General features: G+C 42.0%; 1 protein-coding gene across 2 annotated transcripts in view; it reads right to left on the reverse strand.

Moving 5' to 3' along the window:
- slu7 (SLU7 homolog, splicing factor) overlaps window positions 1-4,998 on the reverse strand; it is a 56,392-nt gene extending 51,394 nt beyond the window's left edge. The window contains exon 1 of one of the 2 annotated variants that reach the window (XM_060836743.1): window positions 4,793-4,998. The gene's annotated coding sequence lies outside the window, so the exon portion shown is untranslated. Of the gene's footprint in view, window positions 1-4,723 lie in introns of both variants that reach the window. The other variant, XM_060836742.1, reaches the window with a different exon arrangement.
- Between the last annotated feature and the right edge of the window lie 22,293 nt (window positions 4,999-27,291).

Below are 27,291 nucleotides of genomic sequence, written 5' to 3' on the forward strand. Positions count from 1 at the left end.
AAACATTGATTATAGCTAAAGTAACTCACATTTGGAGTTTCAAGAAATGTCTTTCACTAAAAATAAATACCCCAATCAAAATTGTAAGTACCCATAGCATTCCCATCTTTTGTATTAATTTTTATGCAAAGGAATAGGCACCACTGATTGCCAACCTACAAATTATCATTGCCAGCTGTCAGAGGTCAAATATCTGTGTTTTTTACTATCCATTTGAATGCTTTCTATGGAAAGAGATGTGCTTATCCTACCCTTTAAAAAGATTTACCCAAACTAACATAATACTGTAGCTAATTTAAGAGTTTAATGTAAAGGTTATCTATTCTTTCACACTTGCTGCAAATTAAAAAATGTAATGTCTCATTATTCATTCTCACACATGCAGAATAAGATTAGACACAGATTACAATTAAATCAATTTTTGGTGTACAATCTCCAGTATCCCACAGCAACTGGCTTGGTTTTCTTGAATGGAGTTGGTGCTTTAACATGGAAGTGAAGAGAAGAGTTTTCAACTGGTTCTTATAATTGATTTTCCAGATGGTTGATTCTTAGATGAGCTTTAACTGGGGCTGGTTACATACTTCTGCTACCCGATGGTCTGCTGCTCATTTCAAAGCTTGGCTTACATGTGGCTAAACTGGATTTGATAACTTCAGTGGTCTCTCTGCAACATGTATTGCAGAAATCCTTCAAAGATTCTTAGGCAACACTTTCCAAACCGACAACTACTTCCATTTAGATGGACAATGACAGCACATACATGGAAGCACCACGCTCTGCACATTCCCCTCCATGCCACTCACCATCCTGATTTGGAAATCATCATTCCTTCACTGTCTAAATCCTGAAATTTTCCCCTTAGTGGCACTGTAGTTCTAACCCATTACATATGGACTGCAATAGTTGAAGAAGCCAGCTTACCACCACCTTTTCAGTGGCTACTAGCCATGGGCAATAAATACTGGCTAGCGATGCCCATATCCCACAAGGATAAAAAAAAACTATCTGAGCTTTTAGGCTTGAAGTTCACTGCTACATAGAAAAACACCATGGCAAAATTAAATCACTTAATACATAAACTTTAAAGCAAACAGAGCCATAGCTTTGAGATAAACTATAAATCACATCAATGAATGTGTAACATGGCAAAGAAACATTTTTACCATTCGATCATCACAATTCCCTCACTGAGCTACAGTCTTTCTCACTCAAACAAGCTATACACCAGATAACCATATCTATTGCAATCGATATATCAATAGCAAAGTACTGCTTGATGTTTTTACCTCCTACATATACATTCTTTGCTACTCCAATGTTTTAATTATCTACAGCAAGTTTTGATGCACATTTAAGGCAGTTATTGAAGGAACAAATGACACTGAATAACCTGTCAGGATTGAAGGTTGGACTTTGTCTAAGCTTTCTTAAGATATACTGCCTGGGAAATATTCAGAAATATAAAATATCTTAGCTATAATCAACCTACAATCCTTGGATAAATATCTGAAAAGGTTCACCCAGGCCTTTAAATTTTCCTTACCTTATAGTACTGTCTACTTTTCCCTCACATTATTAACAGATTCACCTTTCACCCTACCTTATTCACTCCCTGCCAATGCTGCAAGGATTCCCAGCTGCACAGTATTGTCTTGTACCATCTGTTAACAATATACATTAATCCTAACAGAGTTGATTTATTGGGCTTCTTTCATCGTCTATCAAAAACAATGCACTTTTCTCATTTCTAATTAGCCACTTATTTCCCAGTTACAGTTTTAATAGCCAGTTCAGACTCAATACAAAGGCAAATAATACTCCAGAGATAACAAAACCACTCATGCAACCAGGATAAGATCATGGAGAAAAACCTATCATTGAACCATATTTCTAGATATTCACCGAAACTGAATGACACTATTATCATAGGTAGGACACACCCATGCACAACAGACCAATCAAACAAACTAAATAAAACTAACAGCCTATTTTAAACTTTCAGTTCAGTTTGATGAAAATAAAATTTCAAAATAAGGCAAGTTTTATCCAAGATTTATCCTAGGTTATCTGGTCCATCTTTATGCAAGGCAGGAATTCATTGCTCAGTGCTTGCAGTCCCAAAGAGGTACACAGTATCCTTAACAAGATTCCGTGCTCAAACGTAGGTAATAAAACGAAGTGAAATTTCCACGAGAATCAGTACCGGTCTTCTGCTCATGCTTCACTGATGTTCACTCATGAAGAAGTTGTTGAAATCCACATTTATCCCGTGTGGATGATGAGGCGTTCCTCCTCCAGGTGTCAGGTGGTAACGGTTTGGCGGTGGAGGCGGCCTAGAATCTGCATGTCGTTGACGGAGTGGGAAAGGGAGTTGAAGTGATCAGCCATGGGGCGCTGGGATTTGTGGGTGCAGGTGTCCCAGAGATGTTCTCTGAAACAATCTGCAAGAAGGCGTCCTGTCTCCCCGACGTACAAAGACCATACAGGGTGCAACGGATGCAGTAGATGACATTGGTAGAGGTATAGGTGAATTTCTGATGGATGTGGAAGGATCCCTTGGGCTTGGATGGAGGTGAGGGGAGTGGTGTGGGTGCAGGGTTTGCGCTTCCTGCAGTGGCAGGGAAAGATCCAGAGGCTAAGGGGTGATCTTATAGAGGTTTACAAAATTATGAGGGGCATGGGTAGGGTAAAGAGGCAAAGTCTTTTCCCTGGGATCGGGAAGTCCAGAACTAGAGGGTATAGATTTAGGTGAGAGGGGAAAGATATAAAAGGGACCAACGGGGCAACTTTTTCACACAGAGTGGTATGTGTATGGAATGAGCTGCCACAGAAAGTGGTGGAGGCTGGTACAGTTGCAACATTTAAGAGGCATTTGGATGGGTATATGAATAGGAATGATTTGGAGGGATATGGGCCAGGTGCTGGCATATGGGACTAGATTGGGTTGGGATATCTGGTCGGCATGGACGGGTTGGACCGAAAGGTCTGTGTCCATGCTGTACACCTCTATGACTATGAGTGGGGTATGGGCCAGTGGGGTGTGTGGACCTGATGAGGGAGTCGCGGAGGGAATGGTCTTTTCGGAATGCTTATAGGGGTGGGGAGGGAAATACTTCTCTGGTGGTGGGGTCCATTTGAAGGTGGCGGAAATGGCAGAGGACGATGCATTGTGTGTGGAGGTTGGTGGGATAGAAGGTGAGGACCGGGGGGGGGGGGGTGGTTCTGTCCTTGTTGCATTGGGAGGGATGGAGTTCGAGAACAGTGGTGCGTGAAGTGGACGAGATGTGCTGGAGGGCATTGTCGACCATGTGGGAAGGGAAGATGTGATCGTGCAAGGAGGCAATCATCTGGAACTTTCTGAAGTGGAATTGGTCATCCTGGAAACAGATGCAGTGGAGGCAGAAGAATTAGTAATAAGGGATGGCGTTTTTACAGGAGGTAGGATGTCTCCTCTACGTTAGGGAGACGGGACACCTTCTTGCGGATTGTTTCAGAGAAATTCTCTAGGACACCTGCACTCACCAATCCCACCACCCTGTAGCTGAACACTTCAACTCCCCCTCCCACTTCCATGCAGGTCCAGGGCCTCCTCCACCGCCAAACCCGTTACCACCTGATGCCTGGAGGAGGAATGCCTCATATTCCGCCTTTGAACCCTGAAACCACACAGGAAAAATGTAGATTTTAACAGCTTCCTCATTTCATCTCCCCCATATTATCCCAGTCCCAAGCCTCCAACCCAGCACTGCCCTCCAGACCTGTCCATCACTATACCCTCTGATCTATCACCTTCTCCCCCACCTTCATCCACCTATCGCTTTCCCAGCTACCTCCCCCAACTCCGCTCCTCCCTCCCATTTATCTCAGCCCCGACCCACAAGCCTCATTCCTGATGAAAGGCTTATGCCTGAACCATCAATTCTCCTGCTCCTCGGATGCTACCTGACCTGCTGTGCTTTTCCAGCACCGCACTCTCAAATCTGCTGTATAATGGCTTGAATATATCCTTACAGCTCAGTTCCAGTCTATGGGCATCAGTTTAGTTCAATTTGCTGGACAGTTGCAAAGCCAACAATATGATGGCAATAGGGTGGGTTCAGTTCCCGCTTCTGCTGAGTTACCATGAACGACTCTCCTTCTCAACCTCTTCCCTTGCCTGCTGAGATGTGGTGGCCCTTAGGTTAGATTACTGCCAGTCATCTCTCTAACGAGCAAGCAGCACTAGACTGGTAAGACAATCGCGACTTGACTTGATCCCTCTATACTGACTTGCTGTCACACCATCAGTTCTGATTATTTTTGTTGCTTCATATCCAGTGTGTTTTGATCATTTGGCACAGCGTCTACAAGCATTGATTCTTTAGTTCAGGGAGTCCACAAAGTATGACAAGTTATAAGTTGTACTCAACATAAAGACATTACAATGTGAGAGCTGGAAAACTTTTCATTTTGCTCATTAAAAAGTCAGCGACCTGAGTAAGAAACAACCTGCAGTATAATATAATGACGCATGTAGCTGACCCATTGTACCTTTCATCCTGTTGTATGGAATAGACTACGAACAGATCTAGCAACTCAAGACTGGGCATCCATGAGGCGATATAGGATATCAACAGCAGCACCAGAACTGTACTCAAACACCCCCTGCCCCTGCCCCTGCCCCTGCCCCCACCGCATCCCATCCATCCGCTCTCTCTCACACACATACAGACATACTCACCCCCCACGCATCGACGGCCACCCGTGTCCCTCAGAAGATGGTGGCGCCGAGGCCGTCACTGTCTCTTACCCCGTTCGCCAAGGGGCGAGTTTTGTCAGCCCGAAGCCTCCGGCGGTTACCAAGACGGAACTGTCGGGTCAAGAAACCTGTACAGTTTAAAAACTCGTCGTGTTACTGCTAAAGCTGATATTCAGTAAACTCCATTCAGCCGAAATACCCAACCTCATAATAAACAAGGCCTCAGGCTTCACTTCCGGCAGTTCCGCGGAGCTCTGTCAGAGAGGTAGGACGTGCCCACATCCGCCATCTTTATTTCACAACGAGGCTGGGTACAACCAGTTTCCGGGAAGCTGCGAATTAGTCACCAACAAAAATAAATTTCAGTAGAATCGAAACGTTAATTCTGTTTTTCTCTCCAGAAAAACTCCAGCACTTTCTGATTTTTTTGTTTCAGATCACCAGCGTCTTTGTTTTATTATGGCTGGAAAGTAATGTTTGTTCATTTGGATTGAGCGCATATTTTGGGTTTACACTGTCATTTACATTTTACAAAATATCCAAGATGGAACAATATTACTGTAAATCCACATGGTAGTGAATTTTCATCAAGAAGATAGCTACTGCTAGTTTCTGTATGTGGTCACCAGCAATGAAATAAAAATACAATCACGATTTCCAATAACTAATGAAACCTCTGTACCCCAAATCACCTAACAGTTTGAGGCAGAAGTGAGTGTCGTGGCTATCGCTAGGGGAAATAGCTGGGGAAGCTGAAAGGTCTGAAGGTGGACAAATCAGATAGTGTACTGTTTAAAAAGAAGGCCTACTCAGAAATATTTTGACACTGCACTGCCAGTAACATAATTGATGTAACCAGGATAACATGTTTAAAAAAAAATCAAATATCCTGTTGCGTTGTTTATGCTCAGAATATATTTAAGCATGATGCCTGAGCAAATGTGACGTACAGGAAGTATACACTGTAACAGAGACTGACTTTATTATTAATGGTGAAAGGTGGGTTTCAGTGTTGTCACCATGCAAATGAAATAATTAGAGTAAAATGATTCAAGTGGTATTTAAAAACTGCTAAAAATTAAATTTGTGTGACATATAATTGTACATAAACTCTAAAGATTTATATTTCAATGCTGCTAATTTAGTATAAAATGACTAAATAGCTTTCAAAATAATGTATAATAAGATGTTCAAAATGCATAGATTAGAATTACAATGTTATGAAATGTGCCCATTCTAAAAATATACAATCCTCAATATAGAATCATGGAGATGTATAGCACGGAAACAGACTCTTCGGTCCAACTTGTCCATGCCGAGTAGATATTCCAATCCAATCTATTCCCACTGGCCAGCACCCAGCCCTTATCCCTTCAAACCCTTCCTATTCACATACCCATCGAGATGCCTTTTAAATGTTGCAATTGTGCTAGCCACCACCACTTCCTCTAGCAGCTCATTCCATACACATACCTCCCTCTGTGTGAAAAAGTTGCCCCATATAATAAAATAAATTGAATTAATTATTTGTACAAATAGGCAATGATTTCCAAATTTCTAGAACCAGGCTGTCAGTCTCAAGATATGGAGTAGGTCATTTAGCACTGAGGTGAAGAAACATTTCTTCACTCAGAGTGTGGTCAACTTGTGGAACTCACGAGCATAGATGGCCGTGAAGGCTAGCTCAATCAGAGTATTCAAGAAAGACTTGGTAAGTTTTTAGACATCAAGTGATATGTAGATTAGGTGAGAATATAGAATTGAGATAAAAGAACAGCCATGATCACAGTGTTTGATGGTACAGGCTCAAGGGGCCATATCGCCTACAGCTGTATATGTTTCTAATCACCAGCAATGAAATGAAAATACAATCATGATTGCCATAAACTCAGCGTTCCGAAAAGACCACTCCCTCCGTGACTCCCTCGTCAGGTCCACACCCCCACCAACCCAACCTCCACTCCCGGCACCTTCCCCTGCAACCGCAAGAAATGCAAAACCTGCGCAAACACCTCCTCCCTTACTTCTCTCCAAGGCCCCAAGGGATCCTTCCATATCCGCCACAAATTCACCAGCACCTCCACACATATCATCTATTGCATCCGCTGCACCCGATGTGGCCTCCTCTATATTGGGGAGACAGGCCACCTACTTGCGGAACGTTTCAGAGAACACCTCTGCGACATTTAGACCAACCAACCCAACCACCCCGTGGCTCAACACTTCAACTCCCCCTCCCACTCCACCAAGGACATGCAGGTCATTGGACTCCTCCATCGCCAGAACATAACAACACGACAGTTGGAGGAAGAGCGCCTCATCTTCCACCTAGGAACCCTCCAACCACAAGGGATGAACTCAGATTTCTCCAGTTTCCTCATTTCCCCTCCCCCCACCTTGTCTCAGTCAAATCCCTCGAACTCAGCACCGCCTTCCTAACCTGCAATCTTCTTCCTGACCTCTCCGACCCCACCCCACTCCGGCCTATCACCCTCACCTTGACCTCCTTCCACCTATCGCATCTCCAACGCCCCTCCTCCAAGTCCCTTCTCCCTACCTTTCATCTTAGCCTGCTGGACACACTTTCCTCATTCATGAAGAAGGGCTTATGCCCGAAAAGTCGAATTTCCTGTTCCTTGGATGCTGCCTGACCTGCTGCACTTTTCCAGCAACACATTTTCAGCACAACTAATGAATACTCTGTACATAGATATCACGTTACAGTTTGAGGCAAGAGTGAGTGTAGTGGCTATCATTAAGGGCCAGGTCTGAAAGTGCATAAATCATTCCAACCAGATGGTCTGCAACCCAGGGTCCTGAAGGTGACAGCTGAGGAGATTGTCGAGACATAGGTGTGATTTCTTAGAAATGTTTGAAGTGTCCCAGAGGACTGGAACAAAGCTAATGTAACACCACTGTTTAAGAAGAGAGGGAGGCAAAAGACAGGAAATTGTAGGCCAGTTAGCCTGACCCTAGATGTTGGTAAGATTTTAGAATCCATTGTTGAGGATGAGATGGCTGAATACTTAGAAGTGTGTGGTAAAATAGGACAGAATCAGCACGGCTTTCGCAAGGGGACAAATCTGCTAGAATTCTTCAAGGAGATAAAAAGCAAGTTAGGCAAAGGAGAGCAAGGAATGTCATGATTAGATTAGATTCCCTACAGTGTGGAAACAGGCCCTTCAGCTCAACAAGTCCACATCAACCCTCCAAGGAGTAACCCACCCAGACTCATTTTCCTACATTTACCCTGACTAATATACCTAACACTATGGGCATTTTAACATGGCCAATTCACCTGACCTGCATATCTTTTTGGAATGTGAGCAGAAATTGGAGCACCCGGAGGAAACCCACACAGATATAGGGAGAATGTGCAAACTTCACATAGATAGTTGCCTAAGGCGGGAATCAAAGCCAGGACCCTGGCACTGTGAGGCAGCAGTGTTAACCACTGAGCCACTGTGCCACCCTATTTGGATTTCCAGAGTGCCTTTGACAAGGTGTGAGGTGCCTTACAGGAAGCTGCTAAATTACATGAGAGCCCATGATGTTAATAGCAAGATACTGGCATGGATAGAGGGTTGGCTGATTGCCAAAAGACAGGGAGTGGAGATAAAGGGATTTTTTTCAAAATGACAGCCAACTAGTGGAGTTGTGCAGTTGGGATCACAACTATTCAAATCGACGATCTAGACAAAGGAACTGAGGGTATTGTTGCTAAATTTGCAGATGACACAAAGATAAATGGAGAAATGGGCAGTGTTGACAAAGCAGGGAGGCTTGGACAATCCAGGAGGGTGAGCAAAGAAGTGACAGATGGATTGCAATGAGTGAAAATGAAGTTATGCACTTGTGGGAAGAATAGAGATGTAAACTAATTTCTAAATGTGGAAATCTGAAGCACAAAGGGTCTTAGCTCTAATTATAGGAGTCCTGGTTCAGAATTTTCTCAATGTTAACATGCAGGTTCAGCTGGCAGTTAGGAAGGCAATTGTAATGTTAGCATTTATTTCAAAAGGGCTGGAATACAAGAGCAGAGATGTACTGCTGAGGCTGTACAAGGCTCTGGTCAGACCAACTTTATTGACAATGCAGGTCTTTTCATGGGTTCAATGCTCTCAGTTATTATAGCTGGCCACTTAAAGTGTTTGAACATGCATAGGGTCCATTTGTCAAACACAGGAATGACAATAGAAAAACTGAGTGCATCATTTTCAACACAGAGTCTTGGAAGTGTTGGTCACACATTATGGGGCCATCAGCAGGGAATTTGGTTATTTCTTATAGTTGAATGGGATTCAACATATAAGGACAGCTCTGGACCACCTATTATCAATGGCCTAGCAGAAAGAGCAGTTCAATCTTTGAAGGCCCCCTTAAAGAAATAGCATACAGCCCTGCGTGATACCAAACTGTCAAGGTTCTTATTTGATATTGGACCACCCCCAAATGCAAAACCAGGGATAGCACCAGCAGGGTTGCTAATAGGTAGAAGATTTTGTACTAGATTAAGTCTGATCTTCTTGTACCATTGGGTGAGGGTGAAATAGTCTCAGGAACTCCAGTTCTGGACAACAAGACTTTGCTAAGTGAGAGAGACAGTTTGATACTGGGGATGAAGTTTGGTGTAAGGATTATGGAAATGGTCCTATGTGGGTGCTTTGGAGCAGGCCAGACCCCTTCAAAATATTTTAAGAAGGTAGCCCAGACCCTACCATTTTCTTATTGTAATGAGGTCAGTCAGCTAGATCTCAGAGAATATGAGTTCCCCGTCTACATCAGATTACTATCCCCAGTCAGGGAGCCCTGGCTATTAAAAAAGTGTGTCAGATAAATTCAAACTCTGGTACCTGACTCTGAATGTGACTGTACTAATGTCAAGGACTGTTCATGCGTAAAGAAAGAGAGACTTGATGTTGGGATATTGGTCTCTTTGGAGTTATTTCTGTACTTTTGTTCAAGGATCTGTGGAAAGGACCTTGACTTGAAGAATTTTCTCTCCCCAGCCTTATCAGGCGAGCTGTATATTTTCAATACTTTCTGTTTTTTAAATTGCAGATTTCCATGATCGACTGTACTTTGCTTTTATTTAACTTTTCGAAGTGCTTTTAGACATTTTGGGTTTAGCACTTGTTAGAAAAGGCTTATAATGAGCTCAACAGCTTGATCAAATAATGTCACTATATGTGAAATATTGTTTTTAGTTACTAGTTTTGGTTGTGGCCTATTATTTCAATTTTCAATCAATCTCTATTAACCATCTGTGGCTTTTTAGATCATGGCTGAAATTTAGAGTGCCACAGCACTGTGGTAGTGATTATAAAGGGACATTGGTGCTTAAATCATACATTATTTTGTTATATCGTATTAGCATATGTACCTCACTTTGTGAAGAAATGTTTTGCATAATATGAACATAAAAGGAATTTATTTAAAACAGAGATTTAAAAACTGAACAAAAATAGACATTTCCAAAGAAAAAAATAGATACAATCTAGAACTGTCATTAAACTTAATATATACTTAACAAGGAGACATTGTTGATTTCTTCGTCCATTGGCAAAATACTTGATTTGTTGTGAGCACAATTCAGAAAACTACAGGGACTACCATTAATGATTTCCCATTCATTGCCTAAGATGGTGTGTTTGGGTTGGCTAAGTATATTCATGTGCTCGCCTAAAAGTCTCTTGAATGCCCTTCTCATATCTGCCTCCACCACCACCCTGGCAGTGTATTCCAGACTCCTACCACTCTCTGTATAAAAAAAAACTTGCCCTTACATCTCCTTTGAACTTTCCCCCCTCTCACCTTAAATGCATTCTAGTATTAGAAATTTCAGCTCTGGGAAAATGATTCTGACCATCAACTCTCTCTATGTATCTCATAATTTCATAAATTTTTATGAAGTCTCCCTTTAGCCTCTGCCACTCAAGAAAAAATAACCCAAGTTTTTCTAGCCTCCCCTTATATCTCATCTCCTCTAATCCAGGCAGCATCCTGGTAAAACTCTTCTACACCCTCTTCAAAGCCTCCACATCCTTCCAGCAACGTGGCAACCAGAATTGAATGCAATACTCTAAGTGTGGCTTAACCAAAGTCTTATAAAGCTGCCATAAGACATCCTGACTCTTGTACTCACTTCCCCAACCAATAAAGGCAAGCATGCTATACACCTTCTTTACCACCCTATCAGCTTGGATGGCCACTTTCAGGGACCTATGGACTTGAACCCCAAGATCCTTCTGTACATCAATGCTGTTCAGGATCCTGCCATTAACTATATATTTTTCTTTAACATTTGATCTCCCAAAGTGCAGCACCTCACACTTACCTGGATTAACCTCCATCTGCCATCTCTCTTTGTGAATGAGCTCTCAAATAAACTGGGCTGTGTGGAGGGGAGGAACTCAAACAAAATGTGATGGACTATAATGAAAAAACTCCACTTTATTTTCCCACTTTAGTTCTTCAAAATAAGTATTCACCGTAGCAGCTTGAACACAAGCAAATGTGTTTCAAATAAATTTCAACTTCAGTGAAAATACTTCTGTATGAGAGATATTCTGAAATGGGTAAAACGAAAAAATTCTGTAGAAGGCAGGGCTCCTAAAGAAATATGCTGTACTCTTTAGAACCTTTTTTCTATATTTAATGTTGTCATGTAATTTGCAAAATAATGCAATCATTGAAATAGTTAAAATCAAAAAGAGGCCATAATTTTAAAAAGTAAAAGCAACTTATAGCCTAGCAAATTTGAAGAACTAAAGCCATGTAATCTTACTATGGTGGGAATGGCCTCAAAGCACTGGAATTCTGGATCAGGCATATTTGCACTACATGATGGCTCAGCATATGAAGAGCCTATATCAAAAGATGTTTCACGAAAATTGTTCATTTTTTTTTCAGTTTTAATAGCTAAGAAAGGCACAAAACGATTTCGGCCCATTACCTCAGCTGGCCGGGCAGTTGGCTTGTGACGCATCGTGATGCCAACAGTGTGGGTTCAATTCCTCCATGTTAACCTCAGCTGGTGAAGGATTCCTTATTGATCTGTCCTCTCACCTGAGGCATGGTGACACTCAGGTTAAGCCGCTATTGGTTGTCTCTCTGTAATGAGAAAGCAGCCCTGTGGTTCAGTAGGACTTTGGGAAATTTTACTCGCACATTACATAAGAAATCAGAATACAAGTTTTTTGCCTATAAGTACATGTCCAATACATTAAAGACAACCTTCACATTATGATTCCAAACTGTTTTCTCAAATCAGCAATAATACATGTTGTGGCAGAAGTTTGACTTCTCAGTGTTCAGGCAAGTTTTCAGAGATGTTATCTCTGTCAAAGCTGTATTCTTAAATTTAAGGTAATAAGTTAAATGAGGTATTTTCCTGCTTCTTTCAGACTTAGAGCTGGGTAGGAAAGATCCCATAACAGTATTTAATCACAGCAAACAGTTACCCTGGTTTACAGACTAACACTTATTCCTCAACAATGCTAACTCTATAAAATATTAAATAACTGGTCAGTCAATGAATTTTGACATCTCATTATGATGAGATTTGTGGTAGCAATGTGATATTTGATTTCCTACATAACAATTTAAAATAATTCATTAATGTAAAAAGTATTGATTGACATGCTTGAATGCTCCAAGTACGTGTCTCTTTAACAGATACTGTGATGTTTGTTAGTTTTATTTTGAAGTTGAAAATGAAAGGTTCATTTGCACGTTTCATGTGTTAGATTTCTTCAGGTAGATTTTTGTGTGATTTCCTTAATTAGACAGTTTTAACTGTTGTATGCCAATCATGGATCATAAGTGTTTTATTTATGATGCTGACACTACAGAATGTTCAGCTTTAGTTATGAGATGGGGTTGCTATGGCTGCAGATAAGACTGGCTGCTTGCTGGTCAGAGCAATCACAAACCTGTCTGGTGTTTTTCAACAACTAAAGGCGTGTATGGATTTGTTCTGGTGAAGCTGTCATGTCATCCATACGATGCAGAAAACAAATGCACCTTCCTCACATGGACCTCTTTATTAACTACACCATCATAGACTTTAATCTCCTGTTACTCTATTCTGCTGGCTACCCTAATGAAGTTCCTTCATGTTGTACAGTGATTTCCACAAGTAATCATCCAGAACTCTTCATTTCAATAGAAGAATCCATGTTGCTTTCAGAGATTTGCAGGTTTCTTGGTATTCTTTCTAATGATTATAGAATATGAGGCTCAGATGGCATCCTTCTCTTACCTACAAATCCCTTGCTGTCCAGATCCCTGGGCACTGCATATGGAGAAATAAGTTCTTGTTCCACCTTTGAGTCTGCCATCTGCTGCTGTCCATTCACCCTCTGTGATTCAGCTGGTATGTCCACATGAAACTCACCTAAACTATTCCCTTCCCAAACCAGAATTTCCCAGTGCTGGTATTTCATATAACTTCAGTGAGTAATGCTGTGAAATGCTTTTTGAAAATATCCCTGCCAGGATTCTGTCTAATTCAGGGTCATTGATTGAAACAGATCATGGTGGGAGATAATTACTCATTGAAACAGAATGTGAATAACTACAAAATGTTATGGTGTTTTGTGGACACATGAATGGCTGAGAGGATACAGAGTAGGAATAAAAGGGAAGATAGTCACCTAAATTTTGAAGGATTCCTTTATGATACCATAGTATACTCCCACTTTATCATATCAGCATAGCCTATTCATACTGGTGAAGAACCTTTTCTGTTTCTAGTCTCTTTCCTCATTTTATGTATTATTTTGTCCTGTAGATGTAAATTCTACTGATATATAGAAGCTTTCAGAACACATTGAGAGTGATAACCAAAAGGCCACATTTCTAGTTATGTGGTAACTTTGACATATGAGGTTATATTTCCAAGTTTAGTTCTGAAGTGATAGTATAAAAAGTAAAGGTAAAGGTGCTATGATCCTACTGGACCCGAGGGTGGCTGTTATAAACCGAAGGGCCACCACGCCTCAACAAGGGGACACTTTGAAAAGGAGACTAACTTTTGTGGTAATCTCAGCCAGTATGAGGTCTGAACAAATACTGAACAAAGTCAAGAGTGTGGTGCTGGAAAACCACAGCAGGTAAGGCAGCATCTGAGGAGCAGAAGAATCGACATTTTGGGCAAAAGCCCTTCATCAGGAATGAGGTTGACAGTTTTGGGGGTGAAGAGATAAATGGGAGGGGGGCTGAGGGAAGGTAGCTGAGCATGTGATAGGTGGATGGAGGTGGGGGTAATGGTGATTGGTCAGAGGGGATATAAAATACTGAACAAAACCTACATCTGAGTAACAAAATGGGCATGGGAACCTCCTCACTCAGAACCTTCACAACGTAGTGCACTTTGTCTGGAACAGTAATAACCTGGGGAGCCTGGCCCATGGGTTGGCCAGAACAATGAGGAGCATTTTTTTTTGTTAAAGAATTGTGTAAGTATGGAACCCTGTCCCAGAAGATGATGGAGAGCATAGAATATTTTTCAGACAAGGTTAGACAGATTCTTGTCGAGAATGTGGTGTTGGAAAAGCACAGCAGGTCAGGCAGCAACCAAGGAACAGGAGAATCAATGTTTTGGGCAAAAACCTTGCATCAGAAACAGATTAATGAAGAAGAGCTTTTGCCCAGAACATCGATTCTCCTGCTCCTCAGATGCTGCCTGACCTGCTGTGCTTTTCCAACATCATACTCTTGACTCTGATCTCCAGCACCTGCAGTCCTCACTTCCTCCTGGACAGATTTTTGTTGGTCAAGGAAATCAAAGGTTATTAAGGGGTAGATGAGAAACTGGAATTTGAAATAAAAACAAATCAGCAGCGATCTTATTGAATAGAGGAGTAGTCTTGAAATATCAAGCATTCTATTCCTGTTCTTAGTTTGAATGTTTGTATGTATATTAATATTTGATCACTTCTTCATCTAAAATGTATACATTCCAACGTCCAAATAGACGTTAAAGGTTTCCAGGGTTTTTAGTTTCACTGCTCTGCCCAGGAGTCCATTTCATGTTATCCCTTCAGGGTAATCTTAACTAAATTGGATGCCAGTGAAATTAGCTGCTTGTTTTAAATTTAGTTAATTTCCATACAGGTTTAAACTAGGCAGGGTGTAAAAACAATCAATTTTTGTTATATTTTATAAACAGGTGAAATATAAATAAATGAATCCTTCTCAGTAAAGGTGAACTTTACAGCAAGTCATAAATTGGCAGTTCGTGGCACAGTGTTTAGCACTGCTGCCTCACAGCGCCTGAGACCCGAGTTCAATTCCCGACTCAGGTGACTGACTGTGTGGAGTTTGCACGTTCTCCCCGTGTCTGCGTGGGTTTCCTCCGGGTGCTCCGGTTTCCTCCCACAGTCCAAAGATGTGTGGGTCAGGTGAATTGGCCATGCTAAATTGCCCGTAGTGTTAGATAAGGGGTAAATGCAGGGGTATGGGTGGGTTGCGCTTTGGCGGGTCGGTGTGGACTTGTTGGGCCGAAGGGCCTGTTTCCACACTGTAAGTCTAATCTAATCTAATCTAATCTAATGAGTTTCACCCTGTAATTTATGGTAAACGTTCTGGAATGAGGTATCGTGAAGGAAGAATGAGGAGATACAATACAACCTAAATTGTACAATTTTGAAGGAAAAGAAAGAACATGGAGTGCTGCAGGTTCACATTCAAAAACCTTTGAAAGTAGCAGGTAAGCTGAAAAGGCCATTACAGTTTTTTTAAAAAATCACATGGAAGCCTGGATTTGATATGCAAAGGAATGCAATCATAAAACAGGGAATGCAAGTAAATCTTTCGTAAATCAACGCTTAAGCCTTAACTGGAAAATTGCACCCAATCCTGGGTGACTCATTTTAGGAAGGATGTCAAGAACTTAGAGACAGTAGGAGAGAATTATAAGAATGGAGATGAGAGTCTCCAGTTGTTTGGAGAGGCTGGAGACGTTATCATTATTTTCTTTTAAGCAGAGAAGATAAAGGATAGATTTAATAAAGATGTTCAAAATTGTGCAGACTTTTACTAGACCGAATAGTGAAACTGTCTCCACTAGAAGGAGAGTCAATAATCGGAAAATGCAGATTGAAAATAACTGGCAAATGAATCAGCAACAAGTTAGGTCTTTTTCAACAGCGAGTTCTAATGATCAAGAATGTGCTAACTGGGAGCAGTTTCAATTGCATTTACATTTGTCCCACTAATCAGTATGAAGAGAGGATATTGGCACTCGGTAAAGGACAGTCCTTTTTTGCTTTATATTTGGAAAAACAGACTCCAAATATCACTAGATCGTTCTGCAGCTATTTCTCATCTTTTGTACAGCAAACAGTAGATAAAAACATCTTTAAATAGCAACTATCATCTTTGAGGGCTGTTATTCTGCATTACTTTCCATCACTGCTGATTATGAGTTTTCACAAGCAGACCCAATCCAAACTAATAGTTCAACTAAAAATAACACATGAAATTGACTTCAGGAGATCCTGAGAGATTACCTTGGTACGATTTTATGCTTACTGGTGCAAGGTTGTTATTTTAACACCAAAGACTGCAAAATGTCTCCTAATATATCTTGAGGTTTCTTATGCTCTAACTAATCCAGGTATAAACACCATAGTTTGTGTAGTGAGGATGATTTATATCCCAGGTGGTACATTTAGAAATGGAAAATGGCAGAATCATCTGCTTTCATTCATGGTGAGTTGAGAGGTGGGGAAGGGCATGCCTGCAGTGAGACAGGTACCTATCAGATACCACGTTGAGATGTGTAATGGCGAGTGGCCTGCAGTCTCTGTTCATGAAACATGCTCTGAGATGTTGGTATCTGGTGACCAAGATGTCTACCAGAATGGTCATGGTCAACCTTACCATCCTGCCACCAATGAGGCCCATAAATGGCCAAAGACTGACCCCATAAGGACTACATCCTGGTGTGGTTGGCATCAAAGTGGCTCCAAGAGGATCTGTTGCCATACGGCATGCAGAACAGTTTTTATCCTCTAGTAGATGGTGTGGTGTATAGGCATTCCCATGATCAAAGGTACTCAATACCTGATCAAGGGACTTGACATCAGAATTTAAGAGGAGCTTCTCTATGTCGAGAGCAAAAGGTCCCATTTTCCGACATGCTTGGGAATTGGGAGAGGCTATTAGCATACATTCGCATTCATTTTCACACATTATTATTTAATCTCATCTGCAGTTTCTCATTCTTCCACCTGCTGGATTGAAACCAGACAGGAATTCACAACATGAAAGTCAGAGCAATTTACTGATGACTCCATCTCATTGCTTGCTCATCTGGACTTACATCTTGCATACCAGGTACCGACATTTCATGTCATACTTCTTGGGGAGCAACTGCGTGCCTCCCCTCATCATGCACTCCAACATGACAAGCGATATGTGCATGCCTCACTGTACTCTCGTAGCATATCTCCAAGTAAAAAATGAGGTCTGCAGATGCTGGAGATCACAGCTGAAAATGTGTTGCTGGTCAAAGCACAGCAGGCCAGGCAGCATCTCAGGAATAGGGAATTCGATGTTTCGAGCATAAGCCCTTCATCAGGAATGAGAGAGAGTAGCCAAGCAGGCTAAGATAAAAGGTAGGGAGGAGGGACTTGGGGGAGGGGCGATGGAGGTGGGATAGGTGGAAGGAGGTCAAGGTGAGGGTGATAGGCCGGAGTGGGGTGGGGGCGGAGAGGTCAGGAAGGAGATTGCAGGTTAGGAGGGCGGTGCTGAGTTGAGGGAACCGACTGAGACAAGGTGGGGGGAGGGGAAATGAGGAAACTGGAGAAATCTGAATTCATACCTTGTGGTTGGAGGGTTCCCAGGCGGAAGATGAGGCGCTCCTCCTCCAGCCGTCGTGTTGTTATGTTCTGCCGGTGGAGGAGTCCAAGGACCTGCATGTCCTCGGTGGAGTGGGAGGGAGAGTTAAAGTATTGAGCCACGGGGTGGTTGGGTTGGTTGGTCCGGGCGGCCCAGAGGTGTTCTCCAATCCATTTACTTCATGGATTTGCTCTTCAATGCTACAACTTGTAATATATTGGCAAGTCTCAATGAAATGTAGCTGTGGAGGTATTTTGAATACATCTCATGGATTAGACCAAGATGCAGCCCAGGGACAATGCTTGTTTGGTCTGTTAGCACTCAATCACTTTCAACTTACATGGATGCTCACAACATTTGTGCATTGCTTTGTGTTGTCTTATATTTTCATGCTTTTTTCTGTCCCCTCAGCTAAAGTGAACAGTCTCACAGAACTTCTGGCTTGCTGTTCAGCAAAGCCCCAAGGAAGGCAGCTTGTCATGGTTATCATCGGTTATCCAACAAAGGGGTGGCATTTGATGAAAAGCACCATTCTATGCCATTTTCATACCTGCACCATGTGCCAGTCACTTATGTGCCAAATCCACTGCATGTGCTTCAAGCAAACAACTTTGTCTCAAAGGCTAAGAGGAGTAGTCCTCGGTCAAGTCAATGGAAATGTTATTTAGGCAGAGTGTTCTGGCATAGTAAGTCAAGGGCATCATCCAATATCAGTCCAGGGGCATGGACATGGCCAGTTGGCCACTCAGGGTAGTCAGGATTCTCTCCTTGTAGGATATGAGAAGCTGAATGTCGGGCACCCCACCACTTATCTTGGGACTTTTGGGTCGCAAGTGGACTACTTGCGGCACGGCTCGTTGGGCTGCATGGTGGCACAGTGGTTAGCACTGCTGCCTCACAGCGCCAGAGACCCAGGTTCAATTCCTGCCTCAGGCGACTGACTGTGTGGAGTTTGCACGTTCTCCCCGTGTCTGCGTGGGTTTCCTCTGGGTGCTCCGGTTTCCTCCCACAGTCCAAAGATGTGTGGGTCAGGTGAATTGGCCATGCTAAATTGCCCGTAGTGTTAGGTAAGGGGTAAATGTAGGGGTATGGGTGGGTTGCACTTCGGCAGGTCGGTGTGGACTTTTTGGGCCGAAGGGCCTGTTTCCACACTGTAAGTAATCTAATCTAATCTATAATATCCTGAAATGAGACATGGGTAGGATTGAGTGTGATGAACATGTTTGATATAACTGTTAGTATTGGTGTCGGTGGTTAAAAGATGGTGAGGAGTCCTGAGTAAGTGAGTAGGAGGTGAGAGGCCATACAGGGTTAGTAATCTGAGGGAATTGGATGGATGAGAACTAGAAAAAGAAGATGTTGTTTGCAACAATGAAAGTACTACAGCATAAATGTTGGTGGGAGTTGGCTGCAGTAGCAGACATCCAGTGAATATGAAGTAGCAGAAAGGAGAGTGTGGCACTCAGCCTGGCAGAGTGAAGGAGATAATTTACCTTACTGCACTGCTGAATGTTCCTCTGGATGGTCGAAACTGTGCGACTTGGGTGGCAACCTTGGACCAGGCTGGCACAGACTAATGTTGTGAGCCCCTCTGTCTGCCCTGGGGAAGGGGAAGATCCTCATCTTCAACATCCCATCCTCCACAATGTAGTGTACTAATTTCCCTTTGTCTGCTATGTCTGACTCAAATGAAACAAACCATGCAGGATGCTTGGGCTGACGGTGCTTAACCAGGTGCAGATGAAATTTAAATATGGCACTGATGCCAGGAATCTCAAAATCTTGGCAGTAATGACTATTGCCTACAGTGAGTTGGAGAATTGGGCTATCATTGGTTGAATGGGATGCCACAGCAAGATATATAGATAATGAGCTGAGTTTGGGATGATAGTGTGTGCAAACTTGCTAGGGGCTCACAGGGAGAAACCCTCCATGAAACTTGATAAAAGTAACACTTAGTCAATTTGTGGCAAGATTCTGCCCACTAAATATTTTTTGTCCATCTTCATTTGCACTGCTCATCTTCTGCAAATCACATTTAATGCTAAATTAATTATAGATTTTAAATTTGACATGCATAGATTTTTGCTAACTACAGTTATTAATTAATAGAGGGAAAAGGCAGGGATAGAGTTAGATTATGGATCAGGCATAGAAACACACATGCAAACATGAATTGTGGAGCTGCAGCAGGCTACTTGGCTCCTCAGGTCTAATCCACTATTCAATAAGATCATGGCTTCTTATACCATATTCTTGCCTACCTTGCTTACCTAGATCTATCTATCTATCTCCGACACAGTATAAAAGTTCTAAATTCTCAATGAGAGAAATCGTCTTTTCTAAGTGCACTTTGTCATGAGCCTTTCAAGTAAGTCACCTTTTACTCTTTTCAATTCTAGTGGATGCAACCGTAACCTTTTCTCTGAAGACAACCCACCCACTCCATGCATTAGTCTGGCAAACATCCTTTGAACTGCTCTGACAGCATTTCCCTCTTCCTTTAATAAGCAAATCAATGCCATACACTGTACTCCCCATGATGCACATAACTGAAATCTAGCCTCCTTACTGTTTGTATTCAATTTCCCTGACAATAAACAAAAACATTATTTAGCTTTCTGGTTTACCTGCTGAACCTTCGCACATTAACCTTTGCAGTTCTTACACTAGGACACCCAGTCCCCTTGACATCTCAGAAATCAGCAACCTCTCACATTTGGATAACATGCCTGCTTTATTTCTTCTCCCCAAAACAGACAATTTCATATTTTTCCATATTACAGTCAGTTCTACTATAACATGTGTTTCTTCAACACAAATTGACTTTAACTCAATTGAAGAATTTAGATCATTATTTGTAAAATGCAAACTTTCCTTACCTGTATTGGCTATAATGCGATTTTGGCCACATTAGTTTAAATGGTGCAGCAATTGCGTGATTTTCTTATAACATGAGATCACACTAGAACGGAACTATCGTGTTATATCAGAACTGACTGTATACTCTATTTGCTAAAATCCTATATCCCTTTGTATTTATGGCCTGTTTACAAATTACTATGCTTTGATTTGTTTTGATTTGCTCTTGTCAATGTACCTAGGTACAATGAAAAGTTTTGTTTTGTATGCAGTTCAGGCAGATCATACCATACAAAGTGCATTAAGGTAGTGAACAATGTGAAGTAAGAAATGTTACAAGGGTAGAAAAGGTGCACAAACAGTGAGATCAACATTAAATGCAAAATTTGAGTGGTCCATTCAGAAGTCTAATAACAGTGGGCAAGAAGCTGATCTTGAATCTATTGATATATATGTATAAACCTTTGTATCTTCGGCCTGACGGAAGAGGTTAGAGCAGAGTGTAACTGGGATGGGAGAAGTCATTGAAGATGTTAGCTGCCTTCCAAAGGCAGCGAGAAGTATTGATGGAGTCAATGAGGAATGGCTGACCTGCGTGATGGCAACAACTGTATTCACAACTCTCTGTAGTTTCCTTTGGTCTTGGGCAGAGCAGTTGCCAGACCAAACCATGATGCAACCGGACAGAATGCTTTCTATGGCATGTCTATAAAAATTGGTAAGAGACTTTACTGACGTACAAGTTCCTTAGCCTCCTGATGAAGCAGAGGCATTGTTGTGCTTTCTTGACCATAGTGTCAACCTGGGTGGACAAGAACAGATTTGTTGGTGGGCATCGCTCCCAGGAACTTGACACTTCCGACCATCTCCAATTCATCACCATTGATGTAGATAGGGTGCCCTCCATTTCGCTTCCTGTAGTCAATGACCAGCTCTTTTGTTTTGCTGTCGTTGATGGAAAGATTGTTATCTTTACACCATGCCACCAAACACTCTAACTCTTTTCTATATTCTGCCTCATTGTTGTTTGAGATCTGACCTACAACGATGGTGTCATCAGCAAACATTTCGATGGGATTAGGACATAATCTGGCCTCACAGTCATGAATGTATAGGAAGTATAGTAAGGGGCTGAGTGTGCAGGCTTGTGGGCATCAATTAGAGGAATATTGTGATCGAGATGATGTTGCCGTATTGCAGAGGGTGGAGCACAGACGTAGGTCTTGGAGTTTGGAGAACAGTTTGGTTGAAATTATGGTTGCAAAGGTGGAGCTTGTTATTCAGATGTTCCAAGGATGAGTGTAGGGCCAGGGATATGGTGTCTGCCGTGGACCTGTTGTGATGGTAGGTGAATTGCAAGGGATCAAGGCAGGTTGAGAGGCTAGAGTTGATGTGAGCAATGACTAACCTCTTAAAACATTTCATAATGATGAAGGTCAGAACCACTGGGTAATTGTCATTGAGGCACACTGCATGAAGGAGAAAGTGAGCACTGCAGATGCTGGAGATCAGAGTTGAAAAGATGGTAATGGAAAAGCGCAGCCGATTAGGCAGCATCCGAGGAGCAGGAGGGTCGATGTTTTGAGCATAAGCTCTTCATCAGGAAATTACTGATGCTGCCTGACTGACCGTGCTTTTCCAGCACCACATTTTTCAATGGCACACTGAATGAGTTTTCTTTGGCACCAGGATGATGGTAGTCTTCTTGAAGCTGGTGGGGACTTCAGATCGTAGTAAGAAGAGGTTAGAGATGCCAGAAAATATTACCGCCAGCTGGTACATGCAGGTTCTGCATACACAGTCAAGGACTCATTTGGGCGACTCTCAAAAAGGCTGATCTGATGTCTAAAGTGGTGACTATGAGTACAAGCGCACCCGAGACTGTCAGGGCAGATGACATTGTTTCATCCTATCTTTCTTTGAGTCATTAGCAAACCTTCAATTCCTTCAGTCAAGACATTTATATATATATTTGGAAAGGAGACCAAGAACACCTCTTGCGCTGTTAACACTTCCTTTTTAAACATCTATGGAAAAATCTGGGATGGAATTTTCCAAACCCTTGTTCAGTTTTGGCAATGGCGAGAAATGTGGAGAATAAAGTGAAAATGGAAAAAGCAGATTTTTAATGTTGAGAGAAAAAGTCTAAATTTCTTAAGGTTTTAAAGGCTAGATGAGAATCTTGCTGATAAGCAGTGATGATCTTATTTCAACGTATTAGCTAATCTCGCCTCACTTTGTACATTCCATGATTCTGCCAGTCACTGGTGAGAAACCAATTTCTGCCTTGAATATCTGAGTGCTTACCTAGCAGATGCAGCTTTCTGGTTGATTCTCTAGCCATCCATGGACTTGTCCATTCATCAACATCTCAAGCTACTGCCCATCCGCAGCAATTGGCTGTACTCTTCATCCAGAGATTTTTTTTTATATTCACCATGGGATGAGGACATCACCAGCTGGGCCAACATTTATTGCCCATCTCTAATTGCCCAGAAGGCAGTTAAGATTCAACCACATTGCTGCAGGTCTGGTGTCACGTGTAGGGCAAGCCAGGTAAGGATGGCAGTTTCCTTCCCTAAAAGGCATTAGTGAACCAGATGGATTTTTCCAATAATTGATAATGGTTTCATGGTTATCATCAGATCCTTAATTCCAGAATTTTACTGAATTTAAATTCCACCATCTGCTGTGTTGGGATTTGAACCTAGATCCTCAATTTCTGAATTAACTGTCCAATGACAATACCACTAGGTTATCACCTCCCTGCCTTAATGGTAACACAAAAGTGTACATGAAGGGTGAGGGTAGGGAGGAATCTTGAATTTCAAGCAGAGACAGGAGTTTATTCTCAGAAATGTATTCTGGATAGCAGTCCAACTTCTGTCAAATTGCAACTGCTCAATACAAATTAAAAAATGGCTGCCAGCACATTCACAATAGTTAGAGTTAGTTGTTTTGTTTTGACTCTGGATGGTAAGTGCAATTTGGGCAACACGAAGCTCTTCAGAGGGCAAATGGACTAAAATCTATGAATGCCTGATAAATGATGAAAGATATCTGCCATTAAATTACACCATGAGCAACTTATGCATTGAACCACAAAATCTTATCCAAATGCAATCAAGAGCATGATTGATTGTGAAAATTAATCCTAATAATCTCTCTGAAGCAGAAGTGACCACCCTTAAAGTTATCATCTGGATGCACCAATTCTCAATCATGTTCTAAAGGTGCCATAGCTGCTCAAGAGCTTGGAGCTGTTTTCCTTTGTAAATATGGGTTCGTATATCCAATATGCTGTTTCATGTCTGCAGATGAAAGGGAAATGGGTTTATCATGACTTATGATAAAGCCTTATATCTCTCTGGCATGTTTGGTCAGGAATCTCATTACTAAGAAGCTGTTCTATTTTTGATATTCCTCATGGGGGTTCGTTGCATCTGTCTAATTGGAGCCTGCAATGATAGCTGCTATCACGGTAGGTGAAGTCATATAAAGGCAGCAGAGAGAAATCAAAGACATGAAAAGGTGTCAGCAAACCCGGGAACAACAGTAGACCCCGATGGCTGGTGCACAGTCTCCAGAGGGAGACACTGCAGCAAAAGGTACTCTTAGGATGCAGAGGAGGATGAGGTGAGCTAAAGACTACGGTCCTCACTATCAATTCCTCCAGGTGACCAAAGTACAATGCAGGCACAATTTGAGGATGTCCCAAGAAAACTAAATAGAAATCGAAAGTTTAGTTGCAAAAGCAAATGCAGTTTCTTTGTTTGTTAATACTTTATCTTTCCTGTTGTTCAATTAAACTACTATTAACATCTGTTTAAGTGCTTTTCAACACTTGCTGCTTGTAAAAATGAAGTTAAAAATCACACAACACCAGGTTATAGTCCAACAGGTATAATTGGAAGCACACTAGCTTTCGGAGCGATGCTCCTTCATCAGGTGATAGTGGAGGGCTCAATCGTAACACAGAATTTATAGCAAAAATTTGCAGTGTGATGTAACTGAAATTGTACATTGAAAAAATTGATTGTCTGTTAAGCCTTTCATCTGTAAGAATACAGTGATAGTTTCACTTCTTTCATGTGTAAACCACAAAACCTTTTTTTAAAAGTTGCATTCTCGGGTTGGCTGTTAACAATGGTTTAAAAACTGCATGAATTTATGTAAAACTCTGTTATCTCACTTTTTAGATTAGAATCAGTCTAAACATCAGGTCATATACAGAGAACACAGGGGGCTAACACCTTCAACATATTGTCTAGCTATCACCATTGTTAACAGCTAACCCGAGAATGCAACTTTAAAAAAAAGGTTTTGTGATTTACACATGAAAGAAGTGAAACTATCACTGTATTCTAACAGATGAAAGGCTTAAAAGACAATCAATTTTTCAATGTACAATTTCAGTTACATCACACTGCAAATTTTTGCTTTAAATTCTGTGTTACGATCGAGCCCTCCACAATCACCTGATGAAGGAGCGTCGCTCTGAAAGCTAGTGTGCTTCCAATTAAACCTGTTGGACTATAACCTGGTGTTGTGTGATTTTTAACTTTGTACACCACAGTCCAACACTGGCATCTCCAAATCATGTAAAAATGAAGATACCGTACGTTCTGATGGGCTTTGGGGAAAGACGAACACAGATTCAAATGAGGTTACAATATTGTCTGACACTAAGGAAAGTAAGCTTCTCAGGTTTCATTCATGATCCTGTATCTGAGAACTGCATACTGAGTTTTGCTATAACTATTATGATTTTGAGAGTATCCTGGTGCAGATCCTATTCACCAACCTATCATCATTCAACGTCTGCAAATTTACAATTGTTAGATAACAATATTATACTTAAGTAGATTTCACTCCAATGCCCAGTGTGATAGAAGCTGGGTTTAAGAGATCTTCTCCTACCAGATGAATAATGACATGAGACAGAGTTTGAAATTAACAAAGTTGTATATATCACCCATCCATCTATGACTGTGTTTCCTTATTAAGCACTAAGATAGGATGAACCTTTGTTCCCCAATCCCTCCCTTCAGAAGAGTATGCTCTGATGAATAATCTTATGATCACTCACACAAAGTAACCATAAGTATAAAACATGATTGTAACCAAGGACTTATTACAAAGTATTCTCATTAACCAGTAATCTCCTCACCAAAGTGCAAAGTCTTGCGGCATTCATGAACATACAATTGAAGAGTGTCTGAAATCTATTTTTATTCTGTTCAGTTCCTGGACGCAGTCAGAGAGGTCACGAGGTCACCAGGGAGCCGCGGAGCTTGTCGGGATACGTGAGTATACAGCATAAATTACTTACTTTTAGGTCCCGCATTCTTCAGTTCCTGGAGGCAGTCAGAGGTTACATATCTGGGCGGTTGCTGTACCCGAAACACTACTCGGATAGTTTCTTCCACCCATCATCCTCCTCTAACCAAAATGAAATTCTGTGCGTCGGTTGTTAAGGTGACAAGTGTTTTCTTTCGTGTTTCATTTCTTCAGCGGTCTATTTAGGAATTTATAATAGTGGGAATGGAGGTTAGGGCAGTTGAATGTTCCTCTTGCAGTATGTGGGAGGTTAGGGTCACCTCTAGTATCCCTCTGAATTCATTTGTGGGAAGTGCACCCACCTCCAGCTCCTCGAGAACTATATTAGGGAACTGGAGCTGGAGCTGAATGAACTTTGGATCATTCAGGAAACAGAGAGGGTTATTTGGAAGAGTTAGAGGGAGGTAGTTAGTCCACAGCCACGTGAAGAAGCTATTTGGTTTACTGTCAGGGGAGGAAAGAGAACCGCCAGGCAGTGCAGGAATCTCCTGTGGTGGTTCCCCTCAACAACAAATATACCATTTTGGATACTGTTGGGTGCGGGGGGACTTAGCAGGGGTAAGTAGTGGGGCACAGGTCTCTGGCACTGAGTCTGTCCCTGTTGAGGGGAAGGAGGAAGAGGAGCACAGCTTAGTCATTGGGGACTCCATAGTTAGGGGCCAGATAGGAGGTTTTGTGGGAATGAGAGAGACTCACAATTGGTGTGTGCCTCCTAGGTGCCAGGGTTCATGATGTCACTGATCGTGCTTTTAGGATCCTTGAGGGGAAGGAGGAGCACCCCCAAGTCATGGTCCACATAGGCATCAACAACATAGGTAGGAAAAAGGTGGGGATCTAAGGCAGAAATTCAGAGAGCTAGGGTAGAAGCTTAGAGCTAGAACAAACAGAGTTGTTATCTCTGGTTTGCTACCTGTGCCACCTGCTAGTGAAGTGAGGAATAGGGTGAGCACGGAGCTGAACATGTGGCTGCAGGAATGGTGCAGGAGGGAGGGTTTTGGATTCTTGGATAATTGGAGCTTTTTCTGAGGAAGGTGGGACCTCTATAAACAGGATGGTCTTCACCTGAATCAGAGGGGTTCCAATATCCTCAGGGGGATATTTGCTAATGTGCTTTGGAGGGTTTAAACTAGTCCAGCAGGGGGATGGAAACCTGAATTGTAGTTCCACTGTAAAGAAGGTTGAGGGTAGTGAGGTCAGGGATAGGTTTACAAGGTCGTGAGATGGCACCAGCAATCAGGATGTTGGTTTGAAATGTATGTACTTCAATGCCAGGAGCATATGAAATAAGGTGGGTGAATCTGTAGCATGGGTTGGTATCCGGGACTTCGATGTTGTGGCCATTTCAGAGACATGGATCGAAGAGGGACAGCAATGGTTGTTGCAGATTTCATGATTTAGATGTTTCAGCAAGAACAGAGAAGATGGTAAGAGGCAGGGGGTGGCATTGTTAATCAAGGGTAGTATTACAGCAGCTGAGAGAATATTTGAGGACCCATTCA

The sequence above is a fragment of the Hemiscyllium ocellatum genome, chromosome 16 (assembly GCF_020745735.1).
Source record: "Hemiscyllium ocellatum isolate sHemOce1 chromosome 16, sHemOce1.pat.X.cur, whole genome shotgun sequence".
NCBI classification, from domain to species: Eukaryota; Metazoa; Chordata; class Chondrichthyes; order Orectolobiformes; family Hemiscylliidae; genus Hemiscyllium; species Hemiscyllium ocellatum.